At 46.2% G+C, this 17,671-nt stretch overlaps 1 long non-coding RNA gene across 1 annotated transcript in view; it reads right to left on the minus strand.

Moving 5' to 3' along the window:
• Positions 1-14,904, minus strand: part of LOC119158245 — a 47,443-nt gene extending 32,539 nt beyond the window's left edge. Inside the window, exon 1 of the long non-coding RNA XR_005107814.1 lies at positions 14,751-14,904. This is a non-coding gene — a long non-coding RNA (uncharacterized LOC119158245). The remainder of the gene's footprint in view (positions 1-14,750) is intronic.
• Between the last annotated feature and the right edge of the window lie 2,767 nt (positions 14,905-17,671).

Consider the following 17,671-nt stretch of genomic DNA (forward strand, 5'->3'; position numbering starts at 1 on the left):
TCAGAGATAACCTATTCCAGGTCTTTCTCATTACAATTCTCCTCATGCAAGATTATCTTTGATTTTTCCATAGCTTCTCCACACTGGCAGCCAGAGGCTTTGTTTAAAACACATCCATCATTATCACTGTAATGTATTATTATTATTATTATAACTTATTCATTCATACAGCATTTTTCCACAACAACCTAGGAATCAAAGTGTTTTACACTTAGCAGTCTGAAAACAATCTGAAAGAAGAATTTCTGGGGGAAGGGAGAGAGTTTAAAACTACCAAAGTAAATCTGTGAAACTGATTCGAGGTTCACAGTGAAAACTCCAGGTCTAAGCAGAAAGACAAATAACGGTGAGGAGCTGTGGGTAGCTGAAAAGGAAACTACAATGTTGTGTAACATTAGATGAAAGAGAATTTAGAAGAGACTTTGCCTCATCTTTACCTTGAAGGATGTTCTCCAGCTAGCTTTGATACACAGTACCTCATCTCTAAAGCAGGAATCCAGATCTTGGTTCAGCATATGGACATCTGGGAGCTAAGGTATAGATTTAGCTAGACATAATTAATAAGGATCGAGGCTGATGCCTTAGTAGAACAGCAGTGATACTGACATTTGAAACTCTCCAGGTCTATGTTTTTCTCTGCAACTATCTAAAAAAAAACCCAAAACAAACAAAAAAACCACATAACCCCAAAACAGAAACAGAGAAATCTACCAAAAGAAGGACTTGGAACTGTGTGAGGTCTGTGTAAACATCTGTTAAAAGCAGGAGGTGAAACCCAAATTAAACCCTAATTATGCCCCAGTCCCTTCTCAAAGAGTAAAACTGTCTCACGTTTGCATCACTCCAATCAAAGACAGCAAGAGACCTTGAAAGGGATTGTAGTGACATCTTGATTTTAGTTCTATCCAGACTAGAGAACCCTGAAGCCTTCAATAATTCATTGTTTTCTCCTCTTAATTTCCTTTCCTGCTATGAACATGCCCCATGCCGTGTATTTCATGCTCAAGGTTTTGCTGAAGGTGATTCTGTTTGTGCAGCTTTTAGATGCAGCTTCTTGTCTTTTTAATTTTAATGCATCATTTTAAGGATGTCTCCTGAAAACCTTGATGTCTGCTTTGTGGAGTATCAGGAAGGCATGAAAAGATATGACTAAGGAAGATTATGATATCAGTCTGGTTAAGTGCAAATGCATTTATAAAATGCATTGGCTTCTCACCAAGAGGAAGTGACAGATCATCTTTGGCAATTTTATTAATGCATCTTTTCTGTTTTGTTCTATATATCCCCATTATTTTTTAGAAACAGATGAGGACCAGCATTATTTTTCTAAACCTTTCCTGTCTTCTCTCAAAGAATCTTGTATGGATTTGGAAACTTGTATCCCAGATCAAAATGATCTTTCTTCTTTATTTATATATCTGAAATCATTGTCTGAATATGTGCCCACTGGTTATTTGCATAGTTCAACTTCAGCCTGATTCCCCTGTGAGATTAAAGTATAACAGCCAATCTCTTGGCATACATTAGCAGGACTATTACCTGTCTAGGAGTTCACCTAGATGTCTTTTGAGAGCTGCCACGTTTGCAACTAGAAAATAAGGTAGAGAGCCACAGTGGCCAAGAATTTCCTGAGCACCTTCCTAACCAATGTTCCTGACAGCCAAGAACCAGCGTCTCTGTCACCACCATCTCCCTGATGCATTGCCATCCCTTAGGGTAACCTCCAAGGTAAACAGGAATGACTGGCCTATAAAGTCTGTCTTTTTGGATGCTTGCTTGCTTGAAACAGTTTTATCCTTTTTTTTCTGCCCTGACTTCCTTCCACCACAAGTTGAGCGCCTTTTCTGGTGGGACGGGAGGCAGTTTATCCTACATAAGTCTAGTTTGAAAGGTATGTCTATGGAACATGGTGTCCATTTGTCCAACAATGCAGAATGAACCAAAGCATCATTACGTTCTGAAGGCCATGTGGTGGTTTTGCCACAGGAAGAGACATAGGGCTAATTACAGTATCAGGGAAATGCTGAGAGACTAGTCAAATACAAAATATTCAATTCATTTAATATTCCTGATGAATAGGCAAATTACTCTAATCACATTAGTTATTCTATTCAATTATTAGCTAAGAGTGATTAGTAGTGAATAGCTGTAACAGGATCTTCCAGGTGCAAAAATTAGGCATCTATAGTTTCATGATGTTTATTTTCAGCTGAAGATAATTGTCTCTTTAGTTCATCTCAGACATACATACACACTGACACACGCAGATACACTCTCTTTTGTCCAGGCATGGGGAAAAAAGGTAGCGGAAAACAGCGTTGGCCCACAGGTGTGGAGAGATAAGGACAATTCACTACAGAATTTAACAGGATTTATTTCAGTACGGTTGGGAAGAGATTTCTCAAAGATTATACCAAGTGAATGCAATGGGATTTAGATCTCTGGTTCCCACAGAACGCGCAGATAATGCCATTTCAAGCACTGGGCTCTACTACATTCATGCTTGATTTGATTGCACAACTGTGAGTTGTTGCTTGGCTTTACCTGTAGCACAAATATGACATAGGTGCCTTGTGTGACAGTGGCACTGCCATGCTGCTCTGTTTTCACCGATCCTCACTAGCTGCCAGATACTCTCATGCGTTGTTCTCATGCGCTAAACACGTATGCTGCCTGTGTGCAAAACTGTGGTGGCTAATTTACAAATAACATAAAAGTCTAAAACTTCTCCTTTATTAGCAGCTATATCATTGCACATAGATGATTCCAATACATAAGGAAAAGAAACTGAATCAGCTGCAAGATCAGAGTTTGGATTGCAAGCAAGGTATTTCGCTTATTTCGCCAAGTAGAAAATCAATGGGCAATAGTATTTGGACAGTAAATTGACAATAGTATTTACTTCCATATTGCACACAGCATTACCAAGTTGCGCTAATTTAATGTTCTCATGCACTTTCAGGATGTTATGCTAAGCAAAGTCTGAGCTGTCATTACATTTTTATGAAGTCAAAGCAGTTTCTAACAGCTTAGAAAAAAGGAATTTTAAAAAATTGATCTAATATCTCATTTTTCTAAGAGAATCTGTTCCTCTGGATTTCCCTGAGCTGTCAGCTTTCATTGATATGATCTGATTGATGCTGCTTGCCACATTAAGAAACATTGGAAGCTAATCTGTTTTAATCCCATTCTCTGTTTTTAATATAATACTCTTGAAGGGAACTGAAGGTTATTACTTGTTTAGATACCTTAAATATTGTGTCAAAACATTGTCCTGAAAGGTTCAAATCCAGCCTTTGCCACAAGGCTGGGGGGGAAGAAAACCTCCAAACCACCAATGTTGAGACCATTTGGAATGATCTAATCCATGCTTCAAATCCCTTTGTTCTCCTGTTCCCTTGCAGTGTTGGAGAGTTTGAGCTGAATGCTATTTATTAGATTGTTAGAGGGTGTGCTGGCTGCTAAGTCTCATTTCAAAGATTTTCTTCTGTAGGCTGTTTTGGGATGCTGCATTTTTCAAATGCATTGATTTGCTCCCAGTTTGGATAAAACCTGCCATTATACAAGTCATTTTCCATGGCAAGGACTAAGAATCCATCACCGCACTGCAGGGAACACTCCATTATAGTAAACTGATACCTTTATTTCTGGGGGAGAAAGCTATGGTTTTCTGGGACAGGAATTGGGGGGATTGGAAAAAAAAGTCCTCAGCTAATGAGAGTTGTACATTATCTTAGAAGAATCATTTATCTCTATGCCAGTTGTTTAGCTGGGTTTGCCAGGCTTGAAAATTTAGATTTATTGGTGCCAGAAATAGGAATGGAAACATTTAATGGTCTTTATCTCTACAGAGGTGATGAGGAAAAGCAAAGGAAAGTCAGGAGGTGGCTGCAAGGATGGTCAAATTGTGCATCAATGACTTTTTTCTTTTTATCTTTTTTTTTTTTTAAGAATAAATTCTGATTGCTGGAAGAAAAGATGATTTTTAGGAATATGCAAGATGTAAGATGCTGGATATGCTACAGGCAAAACTGGTCAGAATTCCAGCATTTCATCTGGGAATTGATGTCATGACCTTAAATTGCTGACAAAATATTACATTTGAATTTTAAGGTCGCACCTTTCCCTTTCTGACCGATATTGTAGCAGTTTGCTGTGGCCAGCTGGCCTGAATTGTGACGGTTCAAGCACTGCCATTTCATGAAGCACAGCTCTGACTTTCTTTTAGTCACCGGTTAGCATGTACTGCCTCCATCTTTGCTGCAGTGCACCCAGGGAATAACCAGAGCTGTTCTGCTGAGGAACTGGCTCTGTGCAGGAGCCGAAATGCTGCATCCCCTTGTTCAGAGAGCAGGGAAGGGCTGGGGACGCCACCACTGCCATGGCCAATAGCCCTGCTCCCACACACCAAGATGGAGATGGGGAGCTAACCTCGGCAGGGGGGCTTTTTTAGCAGAGAAGGGATACAGATCCAACCGGCATGTGTACAAGGGCCAGGGGCTGCGTGCGAGCATGATCACAACAACCAGCACCTTTGTCAGGGCTCAGTTTGTTTATCCCCAGTGGTAAATGTTCACCTGCAGAATCGCTCTGCAGCCCAGCACAGGAGGTGTTTTCTCCTCTGCTGCTGTTGCCAGACAAGGCGCCTCTCTGTTTCCGAAGGTGCTGGGCTCAAGATGGCTCCCATAGCATATGCACATTTGCTTGTGCTTGTGTTTCACTAGTGATGCTGTTGTTTACACTACATGTTAAACAGGGCTTGCACTGGCTTCGCAGGAGCAGATGTGAAGCATAATCTTGGATGCTTTCCCAGCCCTCGCTCAGAGCGTCCAAGTGCTCAGTATTTCCTGCACGAAGCAAGTCTAGTCTGACAATGCCAGCTGCACTAAATGTGCTCTCGGACTGAATGCTCAGTGTCTGGGTGGCTGATAGCTCTCATACAATACCAGCGTTTTCAGTCAGTCCCATTTCTAGCTCATTTGCTTCCTGCGCAGCCAAACCTTAAGCGTCGCGGTGCTACTTTTGTCACCTTGCCAAATCTCGGTGTTGCTCCTGCATGGAATACCCTCAAGCAGGATCATGATGTCGAAGACAGAGGTGGTGAAAATACGTCTGTCATGCCCGACACGCTCCCCGCACACCTGCTGCTGCACGTAGCGAAGCAGCTGCCACTGCTTTCCCCGGACCTGTGGTGGTCCAGCATGACCCCTCATGTTGCACCTGACCATGGCCTGTCCTCAGGGAGGTACAAACTGTGGTCCAAAGAAATGGGTTTTCTCCTGTCTGTTGCCTGCTTTTGATCATCTCTTTGGATTTAGAGCTAAAACACACACGTGCATTTACGGTTTATGTAGATCAAGCGGCAAAGCAGTGAATACTTAGTTCCTTCCTGCCAAGTTTTTCACTCACCATAGTACATAGTCCACTTAAGAGCTGCAATCTGGTTGCTTCATTTGCTTTCAAACTCGGTTCCCATTTGTTCCTCCAAGACATTTGGGTAAGTGGCAGCATCTGTCTTATGTTTGTGTTATTCACACTGAATTTCCAAATGGACATTTTCAAATGGGTGCAACATGCTACGCTGGCTTGAAAACCAGACCTCTCCAGGCTGCACTTGACTTATTAGATGTTAAATAGATGTTGGTGTGGGGCAAGATGGAAGACCTCCAGAGCAGCACCGGAGCCTCCGTGAGCGGGACGACCCCTGCTGGCGCTGCTGCCGCGAGGGGCGCGGGCAGGGCCGGAGAGCCGCGGCGGGGCAAGGCCGGAGGCCGCGGGCGGCCGCGGTGGGTCCGCGGCGGCGGCAAGGTGCCCATGCCGCCCGGGCTAGAACAATCGGAGGGTGTTTAACCCCGCGGCCCGGGCCCCGCCGCACGGCGCTGGCCCAGGGCCCTCTAGCGGCCCCGCCGCCGGGCGCTCGGCCTCCCGCCCCCGGCGCGCAGCCCGGGCCGCCGGCCCTACCTGCGCGGCAATGGCGGGCGGCCGGCCGGCGGGCGGGGCGGCACCTGCCGCGTCCTGCCCCGGGCAGCCGGAGCCCAGGCGCCCTGCGAGCGGGGCCGCGTCACGGCAGGCTTCCCAGCAGCCCGTTACAGGTTTGGGGGTACAGCAGCACCCGCCCTGCGCCCCCGTGCCAGCCCCTCCTTGCGAAAGGTGTTTCTCTCCCTGAGCTGACGCAGCTAAACCGCCCCGCGGCCCTGCTTTACGCTTTGTCCTCCAACGGCGTGACTGGTTACAGCGTTATGTTTTTCCTGCGGGGGGGAGGGGGGGGGGTTGACGTGGTCTCCAGTCTGGGGAGCCGGAGAGCCGGCCGGGGCCGGGGCTGCGAGCGGGCGGTGGGCACCGGGCGGGGGGAGCCGCAGCGGGCCGGGCCCCCGCGGCTGGGGCTGCTGCGGGGCCAGGGAACGGGGGGCAGCTCGTTTCGGTCTGGCTTTCCCCTGGCAGCTAATGTGACTTCTGTCCAAGCTTGCTGGTGGGAACCCATGTAAGCAAAGGAAACATCTCTGCTGTTTTATAATACGATAAACACCTGGGCTTACCTGCGTAGGATCTGTGCCTCAATTATTTCTACAGTTTTTTTGTGTTCCCCCAATCGCCTTTTTTTTTCATTCTTCAGATTTTCTGCACCAGCACTTTCTAGGGCCCCTTTTTCAGCCTGTTTGCAAATAAATTTGCCACCGTCCATCCCCTTTTTCCTTATACAATCAGTTTTTTGAAGCTGTCAGAGAAATTGCTCAGATGTTCCCCCCAGAAAATAGAAGCTTTAAGTTGTTCCCTGTTGGTTTTACTTCTTATCCCTTTCATTTGCAGTGGGGGGGAAATACAGGTAATTGCAGATGCCATACATCTCAAACTGTTTGTGGTGATAGTTACAATTACCTAAAATAATGGCAGAAAGATCTGTGGAGTTAATGTGCCGGGCGACATTAATACTTTAATTACATTGTAACAGTCTGTGTTTGTGACGTTGCCTGTGTTGGATCTTCTAAAATGGGCTAAATTTGCCATGCTGGACATAAGGAGGCATAAAAAGGTTTCTCACTCGTTTCAGATTGAGGCTCATCTGAACAGCTATTAGGAAAGACAAGGAGGAATATCACTTGCACCCATAGGGATCTACTTTCTTCTCAACGTAGCTGTGTGGCCCTCATCTCTCAAAAGCTTTAAATAGAGGCAACATTTTCATCTGCAAAACCATTTGCAGGTTGTCCAGCCTGTGCTACATAGACAGTCAATCTTCATCAGTGTTTCTCATCCAATTTGCAAGTAAAACCCTCTTCTGGGTTCCTCCGTCTCCATGGACGGCCACTGCTTCTCAGACAAAATGGCAGAAGCTGTTTTCTGCTAGTTTAAGGGAGGGGAGAACATCTGTAAATACTGGGTTCCCCTTCCCCAGAGGGGCAGAGCTGCCCGACTGTTGAACAGTGTCACTGTCCTCAGCAGTAAGTGCAAAGTGTTCCTCAGATCCAACCTCAGTAGACCTGGACAGGAATTTTTAGAGGTACTGTAACTGGGGTCAGATTCAGCCAAGTACTTGTGAAAAATCTTACACTGTTCAGGGTGGGCTTGGCCACTCTCTGGATGGAGCCAGGCAAAACCTCTAGGAAAGGGAGATAGGAAAGGGGTGCAGGTGCAGACAGAGATGGTGTTTTGCCTACGGTCACGCAGACAGCTCAGGAAACAGAACCGTGGCTCTGGCTTTTGCCAAGAGACCTCACTCCCTCACCAGCCAGACTGTGGGGAGAAAGACGTTGGGAGTGAAGGGCTGACAGAGTCTGACAGAAGCTTAGCACCCTGCTGGATCCAGCACTTTAAAATCTGCGATGAAAGATAAAATTCTCTGCACTATGATGGCAGCAAAGTCCCTGGTGCAGCCCTTTGTCTGAAAGATGCCAGTGAAGACTGTGCCAAGGTGCTTTTCCCTGACCATCTGCCTTATGAGCCCACATGCCAGGGTTGATGCAATCCAAAGCCTGATAGCACACAGTCCTGCTGGTTTATGAGAATCCATTTCGCAATTAAAACAAATATTTAGGATTTCTTCTAAATGAAGCGGCCAACTCCTTGGAAGGAAAGTCTGGCAGATCTGAACTGGATAAAGAGGCCTCCCTTGCTCTCCTGACAGATGCAAATAGCACTAAGTTTCGAAGGACTACAGAGGTCATATACGTCATTAAAAAAATCACACTGGACCTAAATAAAAAATAAAAAGGACTATAGAATCTCTAAAAATCCAGAGGGAAAGAATGCTGGCTGAGCTCCTGGGCAGAAGGTATGTCCTCTCCCTTAGGCACATCCCTCAGCTTAGATATCACAGTGATAGGCAAGGCATAAAAGGTAGAGGTTATCTGGTTACCAGGATGCTGACTTTTACTCCATATTTCCTTTACAATGTGCCACAGGGCACCTACTCTGCATCTGGGGAAAAACTCCATCCTGGCTCAGGCTGGGTCATTTTTGTACTTCGACCTGAGCTTTCAAGGGCAATATCTCTTGCAACAAGCTTGATGTTTCCTGAGCTTCCTTCTAGTGCCACCACCATGGTAAACAAATGCATATGCTTCCTGCAGTTCCTTGGCAGTCCTTTGAATGTCTCCTACATGGTAATGATGAGGTCTGGCATGCCACTGTGCAATCCAATGGTCTCACACCCCAACAGTGCTCAGCTGCAGGTCATATGTTCCCCTCTGAACCATATTTTCTGATGAAAATCTTTTTGGCTGCAGCCTCATAACCAGCTTGAGTTAAGTCAACAAGACAGAGGAAATTATTTGGCCAAGATGAAATGGCAAGTTGGTAGCAGACCTGGGACTGGAATGGGGTCTCTTAACTGAAGGGTAGTTCTTTATAGCCGTGGCTGATGAGCACAGTATGAACGCCAACCCATCCTATTAATGTCATGCACACCTTCATCTGCTCGTATGTTTCTGATGAGCAAAGAGAAGGAAGAAAACTAAATCTGCTATGCACATTGCAGTGTTGCACATTACAGAGGTAATCCTTAGGCTCCCCCATGGAAGTACCTCCAGGCTGTTGGACTTTCCTAGCCACGCAGTCAGGCATCTACCCTGTATCTGAGATATGTCAGCAGCTGTAAACCACGTCTTTTGTTTCACCTTGATCCAGAGAGGGAGGATGGACTTTAAGCAGTGAATGTTTTTGAGACTCCGAAACTTAATGTGATATGGTTTTGGCTACAGTTACTTAGTGCTATGTACTGGGCTACCTACTGAACAGGGGACGTGGTGAACTGCTCTGTCTCCCGGTGCTACTCTCACTTTTTAACGCTGTGCTGTAAAAGGAGTGGGGGACCTCCTTTTTTTCTGCTGGCAGGGTTCTGGCTATCATTCTCCGTGGATGGTTTCTAGACACACATTCCTTGTTTAGGAAGACCCTGTATTATGTGACACAGCAGCATGCGGCACTGGAAAAGGAAATAGAAAAAGCTTTTGAACACAAACTGGACTAGTGGTAGTAGAATGCAGGGGTTTGCAGACAGCTGTGCTCCTTTTCAGGAAGAAAGGTGATTAAATATGGGGGAGCAGTTGAAGTCAAAAATTCAGATCTGCATCTCTGTTTTCTGAAAAATGTTGGGCAGCAAGCCCCAGTGATTTATTCCATTTGTAGGGCAGTTACCAAAGTGGGTTCAAAGTGGTGAGGTTCCTTGGGTAGAGTGGGGCACTATGTGGATATTTTGCGTACCAAGAACAAGGAAACACTGTGGAAGCTGTTTGGGCTCCTTGCCTTGTTCTTGCATTGTGTCACTTCATGGTGCAGTAACTCCCACCCCCTAAGCCTCAGTTTCTCCTCTGGGAATATTAATGCTTATTGGTAAAGTGCTTTCAGGGCTTGTCCATGAATTTTTAAAACACAACAGAATTGCCAAAAAAATCTGTGGTTTCGTTCCAAGTCAATAATTTCCCACACCCTAAGGACCATGTCCTCAATCAAAACACATCTGTTGCAGTCAGTGAGGCTCCATCAGTTTATAACACCTATGTCAGAAGTTTATCTAAGCTGTTCCACCGATCTCTGTTTCCCAACGATCCTAATGGATATTCCATGAAACAGGCCTTTTGAATGGCCTGCGAGTTCTGGGCTCTTTCCCGGGATTCCCAAGCATAGATTGAATTCCTTATCTTGCTGCAAACTCCCCACAGGTCTGTGCACAAAACCAGCTTTTACGCTTCTGCTTGGGACTCATATGCACCATTTCCATTTGTAAGGCTTAACTGTTGCTGTGACTCAGCTGCAGCACACGAAATAACCGTACAGGGGCACAGCCTACTGTGATAACAGGGAGGTTTGATTGTGTGCCTGAGCACCCAGTGAAAGCAGCACGAAGGGACATTTTACACTGTCTTAAAAGTCCTTTTAGAAGAATGCCATAGGGTAAAAGATCCTTACAGTGTATGAGAATTAGGTTTAATCTCTCTGTGCCTCAGCTCTGCAACTGTGAAATGGGGATAACTGATATTTTTCACATGGCTTTGCCAGTTCAGGTCATAAGGACTTTCAGGGTAGGCATGTAGCATCTCTCTTGATGTTGTTGGGTGTCTGGCAGGACCATGCCCCAGCTCCACATGGTGTACTAGGGCATGACTGCAGTACAGCAAAGGGGTACAGAATTTGGCCAGTGCTGTGAGCTGCCCCACAGCCCCCAGGTCCCACTCTGTGCTTTGCTTCTCAGTCCTGGTTTGTTTATCTCTTGGGGGCCTTTCTGGTTTTAATCCCATTGTTCCTCACCTGGGAATTTAAGGCTATTATTTAATTTCCTTCCAGATTACAGCCCTTCCCCCTTGCCTCCCAAGTCTCCTGCTCCATTGCCAGCCCCAGGCCCTCAGAGAAGGCATTTTGCTTTTCTACCCCTCTGTGTGAGTCAGTTTTCCTTGGCTCTCACAGCATCTCCTCTTGTCAAGGCATTATCCAGTGGGGAGCCTGATTATTTAGATTCCTCCAGTTTCCCCTTTTAATATATCTCCTCTGTGTCCTGCAGCCTGACCCCTGCCAAAGGACCTGCCACGAGGGTTGTTTCTCCCAGTCTGAAGCCCTCCCCCAGCTTCCCTTTCATCTGTGTTTTCTAAGAGGTCTGTGCTTCAGGCAGCAAAGTCAGGGAAGGGGCCTCCGGGTCCACCGCAGGATCCCTCCCCCATCACCTGAGAAAAGGCAAAGGCAAAAACCAGTTCCAGGGCCAGTCCTGGCGGGTGGGGGGGGTGGGGGTGGAGGGGGTGGGGAATAGCTGAGCCCACGAGGGAAAATAAACCATTTAATCCCTTTTTTAATTTGCAGTATGGTTCCTAGCAGACTGTAGGCACTCTGGGCCAGATCCTGTGCTGTGCTCTGCAGCTTCCTTTTCGGGCAGCAGATGTGGGAGAAGTGGGGAGGGGGTCTCTACAAACCAGAAAGCAGATGGTATTAATTCAGTGCTGGCCCAGCCTGGGTGTGAGCTGCTGCGCTGGAGCCCAGCACCCGGGAGTGCAGCCTGGGCTGGTCCTTGACAGGTCCAGTATGCCCAGTGTCCAGAGGGACCAGTCTGAATCCCCACATGGGGACCTCGGGCAAGCCCCTCACTAGGTTCAACATAAGGAAGAGATGCTGAGTGATGTGATTTGATTCCCTACTCCATAGAAATAGTATTTAGCACTTCCCAGCCACCAGTCTCCAGGGGTTTTGCATAGCAAGGCATAAGCAGTACTGGTGTAGCACCGAGGTGGAAATGGAGATAGGCCACCCAGGGCTGCTGTGAGTCTGTGAACCTGGCAAGCCTCTGCAGGCGCAGCACCACAGAGAGCAAATTCACTTCAGTGAGATTCACATGTTGAAGGGCTCAGGGAGGCCTCTTTAACAGAGGGTGCACATCTGTACACCTTTCCTATTCAAGGTGGTACAACCATCATCTCATTGAATTTGTCACATTGCCCCCTGCTTTCACAAGCCACTCGGAGATTCCACAGGGAGCACTGACACCAGCTGCAGTTGTCAAGATACTTGGAGCAAATCCCCCTGTGACCTGTATGATGGAGAGCATATGCACAGCCCAGGGTCTGAGGGAAATCACCTCCCATATGAAGAACATAAACATGTATTCCTAGCTCTCTGCCAGCATTTTATTTGTGAATTTGCTAGAGAAGGAGGAGACCCTTGGAGGTCTCCAAGCTCTAGACCCAAAATAAATAAAACATTGCTAGCATATATTTAGCAAAACTAATGTTGAACACAGAAAAACAGAGAGGGAATGATGGAAAGATATAGCTACTAGAAGCTATTCTCGCCAGAGAGCAGGGCACTCTCTGAATGTTTAGGTGGGTGGTTCCCTGTTCGTGGCTTAGGCAATGTGTAAGGCACATGCAACCCGCCAGTGTTAGTCCTTGTATCGAAACCCGGCCCTACCAGAGTCCAGGCTGAAGGGCAGATAGAGGGAAAGAGGGTGTTGTCCACACAGCATTGCTTGTTAATCTTGAGATGGGCACATGCTCTCAAGTAAGTTCTCAAATATGACTCCAGACTGGTGCAAAACAGCAGCTCAGTGGCCCATGATGGTGTTAGGTCCTTCTTTAGTTCATACTTCTGGCACCCTTCTTTGCTGCATCATGCAAGAGAGATGGATGATTTGATCTTAGGAAATTGTTTTGTGGTCAGCAAAGCTATAGGAGCCAGAGCAGGTGGGAAAATGTCTCCCTTCCTGTCTAGGTATCACTCTATGAAACAGCCAACTGCAGTAACCTTGCGTGGGGACAAAGGTATTATTGTTCAGTGTGTGGCCCAGAAGGCCTGCAGCTTGATGTCAGTGCTAAGAACTACTGTTAACAACTCTGACTTGGTTTAGTTTTTCTTAATCCAGTCTTCCAAGAGTAAAATCCCACTCTTGCCGAGACCTACCTCCTTTGGAATCAGCCAGCACTGATGTAGTAATTGCCACGACTTGTCGTTCCCTGTCCCATCTATCACATAGCACAACATGACACCTCAGCCAGGGAAATTCAAAAAGAAGCGGTTTTCTGTCTGCTTCAATTTACCGATAAAGAGCAAGAAAGGCTTTGAAAGCAGGGCTTTAAATAACTATATTCTTGATGAAAACCTCCTTCATGAAATGTAACGGCACATTTCTCTTGGAGGACTGCTGTGCCAAAAATGTAGTTAAAAGTATTTCCCCCCTTCTCTACCACCATCCACCCTTCCCCTGCTGCACCAACAGTGCCATCAGTTTTTAGCTCAACTGAGGGTCAAGGGAGAGTCCTGAAACATTGCCCCCCACCTAGGGATGTGTCCCAGCATTCATCTAGGTCCAAGTATCTGAGCAGTCCCACTGACACACACCCACACCTCATCCTTCATAAGATGTAAAGGAAAAGTTATCGGTATTAAGCAACAGCTTTTCACTGGTATTTTCAAAGGGAGGGGCTAGGATCCATAAAAGAAAATGTTCATCCATAGCTAGGACTGTTTGAGCTAAAATCTTATAGATCCTTTGAAGTCCTGCAAGCCCAGGTATTTCTTTGAATTACTGATGTTAGTACCACTCAGCCAAAGTGAAGGTTTGGGCTGATATGACTGTGTTGCAGCTATGTAAGTTCCATGCCTCTGTTAAAATGCATCTGTATCATACCCAATATGCTACATTTTTAAACATTTGGTTCCAGGAGTACAACAGCACTGTCATATGGTTTCAAGTAAGCCTCGTGCTTCTCAGGCCAAAGGCTGTAGGCAACCAATATTACAGGAAGCAGAGATTTGACATCTGCATCAAAACTGCCATGCGGTTACCTTCAAGTTTAAAAACTCCCCTAACATTAACCTCACACTTGACATAGTTACCATCTTGCCCCTCTCCTACCTGTCTGAACAGTGCTGTAAATACAACTTTCTGGCTAATTGTCTCAGCCCCGCCACCACCACCATTTATTTATTTTTTAACCCCATAGTGAGCTTAGCCTGGGAATCCTTATCACAAAGCACGCAGCAGCCCTGGCCCATCTAGGATCTCTCTCTCTCCACCCCACCCTCCCACCCCCCACCATTACTTCTTGCTTTGCTAGAAGCGCATGTCTCATCATCTACCCCTCCTACCTCTGGCCAGACTCTGCACTGCAGAGTGTGGTGGGAGAAAAAACGTCCTACCAGCTCATGTGTTAGGAGAAGGAGAAAAAGAATTTCTCTCCATTGTTCTGCAGCACACAAGGTGTCTAACTTCAGATTTTTATTGTGGAATCTGTGGAGTTGCCTGCATCCCTTTTAATGTTACATCTATTTGGTATATAGTGAAGTGGGGAGAGCCCACAAGCAGGATGATTCAGGAAGGGGAAGGGCAGGAATGAATGAGAAGACAGGCTGAAGCCTCCACTGGTGTAAAAGGAACAAGGCATCCCTGGTTTGGGAAGATTTCTGTCATGTTGAGAATCTGGCCTGGTGAACAGCACAGCAGTGATTATTTTCCAACACACAGAGCACATATTAACTCAGAGTTCAAAATTATTTTCCTTGACATAGTGAGAAATGAGACCTAACATGGCGATCATACATAATACATGAAACAAGCAAAAAGACAGAAAGCAAACAAAAACAAGATCAAATGCACAGGATACACAGCGGTATAGGGCAACCCACCACTTGTGTACTGGTGCTAACAGCAATAGCAGTGGCTCCCCTGCACCTTTCAACACAGGATCCCCAAGTATCTTGTAGAAAACAAAACTTAAATCAATCAGCCTCCCAGCGCCCATTGGAAGGAAGGAGAGGGGGAAATGTTTGCTCACCTCCACAAGGAGAAAAGCCGCCATCCCTAAGGGTAAACACAGCCACTGTGTAACCACACACAGCATGGCTGAACGGGTGTTTAAGCCAGGCACAGGAAGACTCTACTTGTGCTGCCTAATTCGGACTCCTGCAGTAGCTGTGGGGCACCTAGCTTGCTGCTGTAATCATTAAAGAGGGAAAGTTACAGAGTTGGTTTTAAGCCAGACTTTGTACTTTGGCCCTTTGGCAGAACAGTTTTCTCTCTACGGGCAGTGGCGTTTATAGTCAGGGATTGTAGGGCTCTGCCATGGATTCAGCTGCAGATACAGGGAGGGAGGTGCTGCTCCTTAGTGCATGGTCCTTCTTGACATTTTCTGAGCTGGCCTGCAGACAGTCAGCTTGATGGGGTTTGGGTGAGGATCTCTTTTCCCTGTCTCTGTGTTTGGGTTGGTGCCTCCCCTTTTCCTGGGTCAGTTTACCAAGAAATTATGAGTGATGGAGACCTGGTTAGCTCCATGTGACCATCAGCAACAGAGGTTTTGATGGTCTTCTGAGCATCCTGAGAGAAAGGTAGGTCTTCCTCAAACAGTCCAAGTAAAAGAATATGCCAGAGCTTCAGCTGTTAAAAGATGTTAGAGCTCTATTAACTTTAATGAACTGAGTCCCTAACAGATATTTCTGTCACTCTTGAATTGTATGTAAGCTGCAAGGGACGTGTGTGTTGGAAAACAAATTTGAGAAGTACAATCTTGAAATGGTGTTTAGCAAAATAAGGGAAGTCACAGTATTTCTTGAGCTTTCTTTGTTTAATCACTACATTGTGATTTTTCCCCAGCAGCATGTAACACATCCACCATCCCCCTACACACACACATGCACACACATACACTCTGCACCAGGGCAACTGCTCTGAATTTTATTGGAAAAATATAAAACGGCTTTGCATTCTTACCTTTATTTCAAGACCTCCTACAAGAAACAGGAAGGGTAAACATGAAAGATCTGTTTCCTTTAAATTGTGAGTGTGGGGGAGTTTTCCTGTAGTGAAAGGACTGTTTTGAAAAGCCCTAAATGCTTTTGAATTGAATACATAGAAGTAATGTACACACGGTTTGAATTTACAGTTCTGGGTCTCCTATCCCCCTCCATATGAATCCTATAAGTTAGACGTGTTGCTACAGTGATTCCCACCGGGAAAGTCTGGACCTAGACTAGGAACAGCTGTAGATCTACAGTCCACCAAAGTCGGCTTCTGAAACAGATATGAATTATTGGTTCAGTCAGATAAATATGGCTTTGCCTTTTCCCCATAGGCAACCACATATGGCACTTGGAAAGAATTAAAACCTTTACCCTTGGCCAGGTCTGGTTAAATAATGGCTCTTTCTTATATTTTCCCCCTCTCTCCATTTGCTCTCATTCATTCTTCTTTTAATTTTCCTTTCATGATCTTTTTGGCACCAGTATCCGAAATGTCACCTCCTCAAAGTGACCCTGAATTTTACAGTGTCACCTACAGGGCTGCAGGAGCACAGGCAGGCAGACATATGGGGAAAAATGTAGTTGTTCAGCGGGGATGGAGCTCTGAAAGGAGAAACAAAACCAGCTTTCTGCTTCTCAGTGTGGCCACACTGAGTCCAGAAAAGCCTCTGAGGCTGCAGCCGTGCTGTCAGCTGAATGCAGGCTGGCCCTGGAGCCCAAATTCGCCCACCATCCCAGGGGTGTACATGCAGGAAGGATGCTCTGGCACCCTTCTCAGGGGGCAGAGATTATGTCCTCTCCCACACCAGCAGTGCCAGTGGAAATATACAGGATTTTTAGTGTAGCTGTGTTATGGTTTGTGTTAAACTGCTCTAACAGCGAGGACCAGCAGTCTGAGGATGAAGCATCACGGCAAGATGCAGGATGTGAGAGTTCAGTTGCTGACTCTGCCATGAGCAGCATCGCTCTGAGCCAGAGCTGTGCGTGGCTGGGCACTGAGCCGAACCTGCTCTCCCAGCCTCTCCTCTCCCTTCATAGGTCTCTGTGCTGCTGGTGTACGTGTGTCAGCATCTGCCCCTCCGAATCCAGGGCATGCAAGCGCAGAACAGTATCCCTTAGAGGAGGATTCAACCTCATAGCTAATAAATGCTCTTACCTGCATCTCTTGGAGTCCCTGATATCCTTTCCTCTCTCTCTGCTCCTTTTTTCTACCCTCATTCATTCATTCATTCATTCAGCCTCACAAGCTTGAGGAGACTGCCCTCAGCCAAGCCCTCCACTAGGTTTAACCCAGTTATGTTCCTAAAGCTATTTCATGGGCTTTAAAAATCTGGAATTAAGAAACCTGTAAGTTGCTGCTTTATCTCATTATCTCCTGTTTTGCATTTTAATGTGCCTGCTCTAAAAAAGACCTCATTGATATTCTGGTTCAGCATGTGTTTGTTTGTGTCTCTTGGGAAAATTGGGTACAGATATTATGAAGTCAAAAACACACACAGGAGAGTTTGCTGCATATTTTCCTTTCCTTTTTTCCTTCTTTGAAAGATTATGTGATTTTCTTCACTTTCCTGAATGGCAAGTGAATAGAAATGGCAGAATTTTGAGACAGCTCAGGACGTAGGATATAATCTACTGATCTTGGAGATAGATATCTGCCTCCAGCTCTGTGGCTGTAGCTCCTGGAGTCTTCCTCCCTCTCTGCAAAAGGACCCCAGGATTGTGGTCTGAAATGCAGGTCACTGTGCCTGGCATCCTCCTAGAGCTTCCTATTCATGCGGCATCTCTTCCTGAAGTCCTAAAAGTCACGGTGCTGACAGGGGCAATCCAAATAGTCAAAAGCAACTGACCCAAGGACAGTGTCAGACCAAAGGTGACCCCAAAGGCCAGTATTTCTTGCTGTGCAGCCAGCCCGGGAGGGTGGCACTGGGCAGGAGTATGCCCACCAGAGCACATAGGCTCC

The sequence above is a fragment of the Falco rusticolus genome, chromosome 16 (assembly GCF_015220075.1).
Source record: "Falco rusticolus isolate bFalRus1 chromosome 16, bFalRus1.pri, whole genome shotgun sequence".
Taxonomy (NCBI): Eukaryota; Metazoa; Chordata; class Aves; order Falconiformes; family Falconidae; genus Falco; species Falco rusticolus.